Below are 8,758 nucleotides of genomic sequence, written 5' to 3'. Positions count from 1 at the left end.
GGGAACATTGTCATTTTCACAGCGATCAGTGCTATAAAAATGCACTGTTTACTGTAAAAATTACACAGGCAGTGAAGGGATTAACCTGTAGGGGGCGCTGAAGGGGTTAAGTGTGACCTAGGGAGTGATTCTAACTGTTAGGGGGCGTGGCTTGCCGTGACATGTCACTGATCGCTGTTCCCGATAAAGGGGGGGCAGACGATCAGTGACATGTCACTAGGCAGAACGGGGAGATGTTGTGTTTACTCCATGACACGATTGCGGGACACCCGCGGACATCGAGTTGGCGGCAAATTAAAGGGGACGTGTATATACGCCCAATTGCCTGTCCGTGCCATTCTGATTGATTGATTGATTTTAATATTTCTTTACAGCGCCACATACACCCTGAAGGGTGTGTCTAAGCGCTGGAAGGAGGTCCGCTGGTCTATTCTGGACCAAAAAGCAATCCAAGAGAAGAAAGAAAAAAGACTTCGTAGACGAACTGATGGCTCGTGTACATAAATAAAAAGAGAAACCATATAAAATATCAACAATAAAAACAAACAGTAGCAAGGGGGTTTGGAGTGAGGGGGACATAGGGTGAGGGGAGGAGGGGCCAGGTCAGTTTAATTAGGCGTGGTCATAATCAACTTGCCCCAAAGAGGAAGGTTTTTAGAGCCTTTCTGAAGGTAATAAGAACAGTGTACTTCCTCAAAGACAACGGGAGAAGGTTCCAAAGCGAGGCGGCTCTGGCTCTGAAAGATCGGCCACCGAACGAAATCAACCTTACTAGAGGGATGACAGCAAAGTCCTGATCGGCCGATCTCAGTGCCCTGGGGGGGTGGTAATGTATGGCCATGTTATTAATGAACAGTGGGCCATGTTGTTTGAAGGCCCTGAACATAACACACAAAGCCTTGAATTCAATCCTCCTTGCGCATGGGAGCCAATGAAGTAGTCTGAGAACGGGTGATATATGGTCCCATCTTGAGGTCCCCGTAATCAACCTAGCTGCCTGGTTCTGCACCAGCTGCAGCTTGGAGAGCCATTTAGTAGGGAGTCCAAGGTATACCACATTGCAAAAGTCAAGACGTGAGATGACTAAGGCCTGTACTAGTGTATTTCTGTGTGTTTGGGAGAGCAGATGTTTTACCCGTCGCAGCATCCGAAGATAGTAAAGGGCATTCTTGGTACAATTCCTCACCTGTGGAATCCATGAAAGTTTATTGTCAAATATGACACCCAGGTTTCTTACTTGGCTGGATGGAGTGGGGCACGGGCCCATTGATACGGGCCACTCTGCAAGCAGGTTTAAACTTTGTGTTGGGCCTGTAAGAAGTACCTCAGTTTTAGATACGTTCAGGGCCAAACGATTGTCCTTCATCCATGTCTGAATAGATGAGAGGCAGCAGGAAAGAAGGTGGGCTGCCGTGGGGTTGAGAGCATCACTGGCCACAATTTGTATGTCGTCAGCGTATACCTGAGTGGCCAATCCCCATGAAGAGATGATATCTACCACGGGCCTCACATAGCAATTAAACAGCCACGGAGAAATTGCCGAGCCCTGAGGGACCCCGCAGAGAAGGGGCACCCTCGCTGACCTAAATGAGCCCAATATTACTTGGAATGTTCTGCCTGTCAGGAAATTGCGTATCCAAGTAAGGGGTACGCCTGTAATATAGAACTCGTCCTGCAGCCGAGCCAGGAGGATCTTGTGGCTGACAGTATCGAAAGCCGCGGAGAGGTCAAGCAGTACCAAGGCCGCCGACCCCCCCGCGTCTCTCGACTCCAGCAGCCTTTCTCTAGTGGCCAGGATGGATAGCTCGATCCCTCTTTTGGGCCTAAACCCCGATTGAGCATCGTGAAAAAGATTTTGTAATTCACAATGTGCTTGAAGTTGCATAAGAGCCTCATGTTCCACCAGCTTAGCCAGAAAGCATAGTCCTGAAATGGGGCGGTAGTTGGACATAACTTTGGCATCCAGCGTGCTTTTTTTCAAGATTGGTGTGACCAGGGCATGTTTCCAGTTATCTGGAAACTCTCCAGTTGTCAAAGAGAGGTTAACCATGATCAGAATCTCATCGATGACTGTGTTGATGTTATCCTTAAGCAACCATGCTGGGCAGGTGTCATCGGCATAATAATAGGGTTTTAGATGTTTAATGGAGCTGAAGAGCTGAGTTTTCGAGTTCATTCTGTCAATGTAAATGTTCGAGCGGCGGCCGGAAAGCAGTTAACCAGATGGAAAAAATCTTTCACTTATTATACAACTCTATACAATTTAAAAACTAAAAAATCGGACACTTAGGGCAAGATCCACATAGATCGGCACCGGCGCAGCGTATCTAAGATACGCTACGCCACCGTAACTTACTTGGCTTTGTTTCAAATCCACAACGAATTTGTGCCGTAAGTTACGGCGGCGTAGTGTATCTTTGGCGGCGGGATTCAAATCGGCGATTAGGGGGCGTTATTCATTTAAATAAAGCGCGTCCCCGCGCCGAATGAACTGCGCATGCTCCGTTTCGAAATTTCCCGCCGTGCATTGCGCAAAATGACGTTGCAACTACGTAATTTTTTAAACTTAGACGTGACTTACGTCCATCCCGATTCACGGACGACTTACGCAAAAAAAAATAAAAAATTCAAATTTCGACGTGGGAACGACGGCCATACTTAACATGGCAAATCTAACTATACGCCGCAAAATACCAGCTTTAACTATACGCCGGAAAAAGCCGACTAGAGACGACGTAAGAGAATGCGACGGCCGCACGTACGTTCGTGGATCGTTGGAAATAGCTAATTTGCATACCCGACGCGGAAAACGCGAACTCCACCCAGCGGGCGCCGAAGTATTGCATCTACGATCCAAAGGCGTACAAAGCCGTACGCCTGCCGGATCGAACCCAGATGCCGTCGTATCTTGGTTTGAGGATTCAAACTAAAGATACGACGCAGGAAATTTGAAAGTACGCCGGCGTATCAGTAGATACTCCGGCGTACTTCTTCTGTGAATCTGGCCCTTAGTTCTCTCATGGAGATGTATTGTTCAGAAATGCAAACAATTGAATAGAGATGTTAGTTCAAATTTATATTTCTATATTGTTTTATACATTTTTTCATCTTATATATATATTCTTTACACTATTGTACAGGCATTTATTTGTACAGGACCTTTGATAGATTGTATCAATATATTTTGTATCAATATATTTTCAACCACATTACTACTGCCGCCGGCACAATAATCCTGTAGTTATGGGAGGACGTCCTATGACGCTTTGCTCAAGCAGTTTTTTTTCATGAACGTGTGTATGCAAGGCAGGCTTGAGAGGAATCACGACGAATCACGTCGAGAAAAACATTGTTTTTTTGCATGACAGGGTAAACAGTCGTGTGTGCGGCATAATGTATAGAAAGCCTCTCCTTGGTTAGCTGGAGTTGAATAAAAAGGTAGGCAACACTATTTCTTGCAATAAAGAGATTTTTGGGCGAAAGCCCAGGTCTGTACTGAGGACTACCAGGTCCAAAAACATAACTAAAAAAGGTTCAGCAACTGACAGGGTCCCGAATTTCACATATTCTTTGGGCCGAAGTAATCACTACTAGAAAAATTGTTTAAAAAATTTCAATGAGACTTCATCTAAGGGCTCAAGCAGACCTTTCGTGAGACCCTGTAACAAAAAAGATAAATCGAAATCCATCATTATTATCTTTGTCGTCATCGTCATCCTGAAATGAAGGTGGTAAGTCAGTAATACCAAACAATGCCCAGCCAAAGGCTCTTAATCTAATCCATGGCCTGCCAAGGTAAAGGTGCTCAACCAGCTGTGACAATCCCCCAGGAGCTAGTGAGATTTTGCCTCACTATGTAACAATCTACTGTATGTACCTAAGTAATAAAACTCTGGGACTCCCAAGTTGGGTGACTCACTTGTTGTGCAGAGCAGGACAGATATCCTTTCCATCACCCCCAGGGCCGGACTTACCATTGGGCTTGACTGGGCTCAAGCCCATGGGCCCTGCCCAATAGGGGGCCCCTTACGTTTAAGTTTTTTCAATAATATGCCAGTCATTTAAAGTGGTTGTAATGTAAACCCTCGGACAGAACATTGTCTTAAAAAATAGCCCATAACACAGGCAGCTGATCATTTGCATGACGTCACCGCGCTTGCGCACATTAGCCCCTCTAAACCGGCATTTAAAGCTTGCCGGAATGCAGTTTGTGAGAACTTCCCCTCTGTCCGGCACAGAGGAGAAGTCTTGCAGTGTTTAGCTCCTTCCACTCTTCCTGATACTCCCCCGTGTGACTAAAGAAGACTTTACAAAAGGGGAGTGAAAGAAAACAGCAGCCGCAGACACAGCAAAAAGTGGTTACGGCGCAACAGCGCATGCACAAGATTACCGACAGAGACACAGTATGGGCGGAAGCGACGTCATAATTTGAATCACATAACAGCAGTACGAATGGTGCTTGAGATACCCGGAAATACAGAGAACAAAACCATCCTAAAGGCCTCGTTTTTGGGGGATATATATATATATGTGTATTGCATTGCGATGAGCTGTTATAACTTAATAATTGAAAAACTGCAAAAATCGGGTTTACTTCAGAATCGTGATCTCTATTTTTATTCTCAGTTTATCCAGAATTGTGTAGCTTTAATACATAGCTTGTGTATGTATAATTTTGTTCTATTTAAAGTAATGTATATAAGGTAGGGCCCGAAAGTGACTCAAGCCCAGGGGCCCCCACCACCCAAAGTCCTACCCTGTTATGTTCACCCCCATAAAGATATGTTCGGCTGGTTGGAGTGAAGAACATAACTGGTACTTTGTAGTATGAAGGAACACATGCTGTGATTGGGCTAAACCAATAAAAAGTGCTGTCACAGGGAGAGAGTCCAGAGTTTTGAGTAAACTGCCACTTCAATGACTCATAGCTTACACAAGGTTGCTTCTTCTCTTTCCAGAATCTGAACATTAAAGCAAGGGAGGAAACAGAAGTTGGGATTGTGCTGCTGGGCATAGGTGAATGTGTTGATTTGCCATGTTTGTTTACTTTACTGGCAACCAGAAATTGTGCTCCCAGAAATGAAGAGGGGATTTTCTCCTACTTCCTCTTCTGTATTTGGAACAGGAAATTAATATATAAATCACTGATTTGTTCTGAGATGTTGCCTTGGATTTGGGGTTAGGTCCCTTCAGCTTCGTAGTGGTCTTGCATACACACGGTCACACCAAATTCCGCCCGTCAAGAACGCGGTGACGTACAGCACTACGTCGAGCCGAGAAAAATTCAGCGCATGCGTGGATTTTAGTCAGTCGGAAAAGCATACAGACCAACTGAATTTGATCTCTAAATCCGTCGGAATTTCCGAGGGAAAAAGTCAGATGGGGCATATACACGGTCGGAATATCAGATGAAAAAATCCCGTCTGACTTTTTCCATCGAAAATTCCGAGCGTTTGTACGCGACAATACAAGAAGGCTTACCTCCATCCAGTTTTCCAGCTGCATGCAGTAGATTCTCTGTTGATCTTCTGCCTGCTTTTGATAATATTTTTTCTGGCTTGGGGAAAGCCGTTGCCAGCGACTTTCGATTTCCACCATGCGCACCTTCAAGAGAAGGTGATTTTACCCACCATTTGACAACAACTCCTGGCAGAGCTTTGCAGAGACACAGGATTCATGCCTTCCCTTCTGTCAAAACGGCGATTTGCCTTATTTACATAGGCAGACTGCCTTCCTGCCTCTATGCTAGATCAACGATGGGTGCCGGCAGACATCAAGTCCACGGTACCCTCCGCTGGGCCTGCACTGTGTGTGATCGCATGTGCTCACAGGTAGCAGTAAAACCGATATGGGGTGGACCTATAGTGGTTAATATAAATGGAAATAGAAGAATCATGTAAAATAACATCCTCCATAAAAAATTACCAACTCACCTTTTTTATTATCTGGCACTATTTTCAATATTCTGAGTGCTGCAAAAAAAAAAAAAAGCTAATGCCGCGTACATACGATCGGAATTTCCGACGGATGTTGGCTCAATCATGTCGCACAAATGTTGCTTGGAAATTCCGATGGTCAAGAACGCGGCGACGTACAACACTACGACGAGCCCAGTAAAAATAAGGAACAATGATTCCGAGCATGTGTCGAATTGGTTCCGAGCATGCGCAGCACTTTTGTGCGTCGGAAATGGCTACACATGATCGGAACTTCCAAACAAGAACTTTTGTTGTCGGAAAAAATCGAGAACCTGCTCTCAAACATTTGTTGTCGGAAATTCTGACAGCAAATGTCTGATGGAGCCTACACACGGTCGGAATATCCGACCAAAAGCTCACATCGAACATTTGTTGTCAGAAATTCCAAACGTGTGTACGCAGCATAAGATAAATGCAGTGTGCAAGAAGATCTATTGTATAAAGTATAACCCATCATGCTACCACAGAGAACAGACACACGACATGTCCGTGCCCATCCATGCCACCTATCCGTGCCCATCCGTGTCGCCTATCCATGACGGGCACTGATAAGTGCCCATCAATGCCACCTCATCTGTGCCGCCTTATCAGTGCCCGTCAGTGCAGTACCATCAGTGCCCATCCGTGAAGGAGAAAATGTACTTTTTTACAATGTTTTATAACTGAAACAAAAAAAAAATACTTATTTTTTTTCAAAATTTTAAGTCATTTGTTTTATTTTTTTTGCAGAAAATAAAAATCCCAGAGGTGATCAAATACCACCAAAAGAAAGCTCTATTTGTGGGAACAAAATAATAAAAATTTAGTTTGGGTACAGTGTTGCAATTGTCATTCAAAGTGCAACAGTGCTGAAAGCTGAAAATTGGTCTGGGCCGGAAGGTGTATAAGTGCCCTGTATGGAAGTGATTAAAGTTGTAATTTTTTTGCCATAGGATTTCAGAAAATTCAAAAAAAGCTAATAAAATATGATTTTATTTCACAAAGTTTTCATTTAAAATTGTTTCTCACACACAGTATGGGCATATTTAGACTTGCACCACAAAATACATTGTTCTACTACCCAGTATGAGTGGGACTTGTTCACCGCTGAGATGCATAGAGAGGACCAAAATCCAAGGAGTACTTTCAGGCTTTTCAAAGGGCATATGTAATGCTACAAATGATTTTCTGACTAGCGATCACATTTCTTGAGGCCCTGAAGTGCCAGGACAGAAGAATCACCCACAAAATGACCCAATTTTGCCCACTAGACCCTCCAATGTATTTAATTAGATGCGTGGTAAGTCTTTTGAAGATCACATTTTTGATACAAGTTTTTGAAAAACAAAGAAAATGAAACTGTACTTTTTACACATGGCTATGAATTAATAGGATAATTCGAATAAAGGAGGTATTAGGGACTTGATATGAAGCACATTGTGTGTGTGCCCTCATCCCTGGTTCAAGTAAACAAAAAGGAGGGTTGGGACTGTAACTGTAATCTCATGTTACACTAAACACAGCAGGAAAGCACAGGATTGCCAGTCCATACCATCGTACTCTATTATATGTAAGTACCCAGGACTGGCAATCCTGTCCTTTCCTGCTGTGTTTAGTGTAACCTTAGATTACAATTACACTCTGTTTTTTTGTAGATATCCTTGAGCATCCACCCCTGAGGAAGTGTTGATACACAAAACGCGTCGGGCATTTAGGATGGAGCCATATGCCTTTAATAGGATTCAATTCAGATTTACCATCTCTAATTAATTATGTCTATATCATTTTACACAAAATTAATTAAATATTGCGATGTGCTGTCAAGATGACATGTGTATATATAGTATCTCACAAAAGTGAGTACACCCCCTCACATTTTTGGATATTTTTTATTATATATTTTCATTTGAGACCACTGAAGAAATGACACTTTGCTACAATGTAAAGTAGTGAGTCCCCTCAAAATAACACAGCCATTAATGTCTAAACCGCTCGCAACAAAAGAGAGTACACCCCTAAGTAAAAATTTCCAAATTGAGCCCAAAGTGTCAATATTTTGTGCGGCCACCATTATTTTCGAAGCACTGCCTTAACCCTCTTGGGCATAGAGTTCACAAGTTGCCACTGGAGTCCTCTTCCACTCCTCCATGATGACATCACAGAGCTGGTGGATGTTAGAGACCTTGCGTTCCTCCACCTTCCGTTTGAGGATGCCCCACAGATGCTCAATTGGGTTTGGGCCTGGAGACATGTCTGGCCAGTCCATCAACTTTACCCTCAGCTTTTTTTTCAGCAAGGCAGCCTGGGATGGGTAATCTGTCTATCAACGTTTCCCAGGCAAGGGGGGAGGGGCTGTATATGGGGCGCCCAGCGGGGGAACGCAGCTATTAAATTGAAAGCCGTCATGTTCCCCGCAGTTTGAACAATGCGGCGGCTCCTCTCCTACCCAGCAAAGGTTGTCTGCAATAGTGTGGGGGAGACCAGACGGTGGCGGCGACGGCAGAGGCAACTCTCCTCTCCTTTCTCGCCCCCCTGGTCCCAGGCAGCCCACACTCACCAGCCCTCAAAATGTACTCGCAAAATGCGAGCGTAAATTTTGAGGGCTGTATTACACCATCTGAACCAAAAAAGTTTATCTTGGTCTCATCAGACCACAGTTTCAGTAATCCATGTCCTTAGTCTGCAGGCTTGCTTGTGCATAATTTTCAGAAGAGGCCTTCTTCTGGGACGACAGCCATGCAGACCAACTTGATGCAGTGTGCGGCGTATGGTCTTAACCCTGACAGGCTGACCCTCCAAAG

Source organism: Rana temporaria, chromosome 12, assembly GCF_905171775.1.
Source record: "Rana temporaria chromosome 12, aRanTem1.1, whole genome shotgun sequence".
In the NCBI taxonomy this organism is placed as follows: domain Eukaryota; kingdom Metazoa; phylum Chordata; class Amphibia; order Anura; family Ranidae; genus Rana; species Rana temporaria.
The sequence above is the reverse complement of the archived record's forward strand: the minus strand, read 5'-3'. Positions refer to the sequence as shown.